Source organism: Emydura macquarii, unplaced genomic scaffold, assembly GCF_026122565.2.
Source record: "Emydura macquarii macquarii isolate MOO-44397 ecotype Brisbane River unplaced genomic scaffold, CSIRO-AGI_Emac_v2 contig_1630, whole genome shotgun sequence".
In the NCBI taxonomy this organism is placed as follows: Eukaryota; Metazoa; Chordata; order Testudines; family Chelidae; genus Emydura; species Emydura macquarii.
In genome coordinates, this window is record NW_027131767.1 from 112,284 (window position 1) to 115,100 (window position 2,817).

A 2,817-nucleotide genomic window follows, 5' to 3' on the forward strand; every position below is an offset into this window, starting at 1 on the left:
AAAATTATCTCCATTGAGTTAGCAACAATGCAACCCTGGATAGCTAATGTCAGATGCGGAGCAAAGAATCCTGATGGGATGCGTGAGCTCCCGGCCGACAGGGCCAGATGATGGGAGACCCAGCTGCAAGGCTTAGTCTGTATTTGCATCAGCTCCCGGGAGTGTGGTGAACCATGTCCCCAAAGGTGAAAACATCATTCAAATACTCGGTTACTCAGGCACTTTGCACAGCAGAGATAATGAAGAGGCTGTTCCTCATCCTGGTTCTGTGGGAGAGGGGAGTGTGTCTGAGCCGGAGAACGCGCTTTGCTTTAGGTACACAAGGACTGCCAGACCAGACTGACCCAAGGTCCATCTAGCCCAGGCTCTGGTCTCGGACAGCGGCTGGTACCAGCTGCTTCATAGCGCGGTACAAGACACCCTACAGTGGACGGTTCAGAGTTCACCTACCTCCCGTGGCTTGTATCTCCCCAACATCTCCCACTTGGGGGGGCGGGTCAGCTCATTCCCTGCACAGGAGAGGTTATCACCCTTCCTACTTCATTTAATCCTCCCACTCACATCCCTGATTTCATTGTGTCTGTCACCTGTGCATCTGCTCTGGCCGCTGTCTCTCTGCATGGGCACAGCTAAATCTGAGCTAAAATCATACAATAGACACAGCGGCCAATGGAGTCAGCTTCCAGCGTTGCTCAGTGGCTTTGTCTGTACATTCTGCACCTCTCCACCGCTCCTCTCCTGAATGCAGCGGGCTGGGGATGGGTGACAGTAAAAGAACCAGGATAGACAGATAATGTGCAAGACACAGCAAGGTGGGCTTGTATGGGGATGGATAGATGGATAGATGATCTACTCAGTGGTCTGTTTTGGTTTGTCAGGAGAGGTCAGATTGGTAATCTATGTGTCTGTCTACACCAGCAGGACATTTTTCACAGCTGATGTGAGAGGAGACAAGATGAGAGGTAGGACAGTTCAGTGCTTAAGGCATCAATCCTGGATATGAGAAACCTGAATGCACATCTCCTCCCCAGGCACAGGCCTGCTGTTTGCCCCTGAGCTTTTCTGTGCCCGAGATCATGGGCTGTAAAAGTGAGGATGCCAAGTGCCTCCCTCAGAGGGGCGCTGTGAGGATCAGTACGTTTAAAAGTACGAGGTGCTCAGATGCACCAGTAAGGGGGTGTCGATAGATACCAGAGGGGATGACTAATTGATTTGCTGTGATGAGGGGATAATGGGATGCTAGAGTAGAAGGGCTGATGCTGGGTTACAGAGGCATGTTACTGTCTTGAACTCTGTGTGTGTGTGTGTGTGGGAGGGTGTCACACCACGAATGATTGTGGCCCTTCTGCTCTGATTCACACTGCACTGACTATTGCTGTTCCACATTGGGCCGGGGAAGCAGATGGAGCCAGGAAACCAAATGCTGGTGATGGTGTTCATCCTGGGGGGACTCCCATTCACCACGGAGCTTCCCTCACTCTTCCTCCTCCTCTTCCTCATCTACCTGCTCACCCTGCTGGGCAACATCCTCCTCCTGCTGACCGTGCTCTCCAACCCTCGGTTCCACGCCCTGCCCATGTACTTCTTCCGGGCCACCTCTCCTTCCTCGACACCTGCCTCTCCTCCGTCACTGTGCCCAAGATCCTGGCTGGCTGGGTGGGGCCCAGCCCCAATGCCATTTCCTTCGACGGGTGCGCGGTGCAGCTCTACCCTTTCCATTTCCTTGCCAGCACCGAGTGCTTCCTCTACCCAGCGATGACTTACGACTGCTTCCTGGCCATCTGCCGCTCTCTGCACTACAGCATGGTGATGAGCAGAAGGGCCTGCATGGGGCTAGCAGCCAGCATGTGACTCACCGGCTCGCTGCATGCCACGATCCACGCCACCCTGACCTTCCGCCTGCCATCCTGCGGCCCCAACCGGGTGGAGCACTTCTTCTGTGACATCCCTGCCGTGCTGAAGCTGGCCTGCGCCGACACAGCCACCAACCGAGCCCTGATTCTGACCAACACTGGGGCAGTGGCGGCCGTCTGCTTCTTGCTGCTCTGCGTCTCCTACGCCTACATAGTCTCCACCATCCTAAAGGTCCGCACTGTAGCCTGATTTTCAGTGTAATAGTTATTTAATAGGGTTATATATTTGCCAATTGCTTGGATTAGAAGGTTCTTGTCCCTGAATCTGGCTTCAGAAGAATTATATAGGTACCCCGGGGTGTACAACAGGAAGGTTCTTAGTGATAACCAAATGTGTATAATTTTATATGTTTTATTAGGATAACATAAAATGATAGACGAATAACTGATATAGCGAAAATGAACAATCAAATGGATAATGTATAATACAATCTTAATTTTAAAGATTCATATGATATCAATATTTTTATTATATGCTTTGGATTAATATACTCACGCCCTGGTTGAGAGAGATGTCTGGTTCCTCACCTCTTGAATAGAGGGGTGAAGTAAGCACTGCTGGAGAGCTAAGAGCTAAAAACTAAGACTACAAATAAGACTATAAAATGAAGAAGGAAAATCTTAACACAAACTAAAGCAAAGAAAGGTAAGAGTTGGAGTCAGGAGTCAAGAACTTTGGAAAAAAGCAAGAGTGGGGCTGGGAGCCAAGTGTGATGCTAAGGGGGAAGATGACCATCTACACTAATATGGTCACCACTGTTACAAAAAATTGTGATAAACCTTGTACAATATGCCTCATGAGCTGTCATTGGAAAAGTTGTAATCTGCTGAGTATTATTATCTTGTTCTAATGTGTGTATCAGCATTGTGTGTGGAGATATGAAACTTTGCTATATGTTTGGAA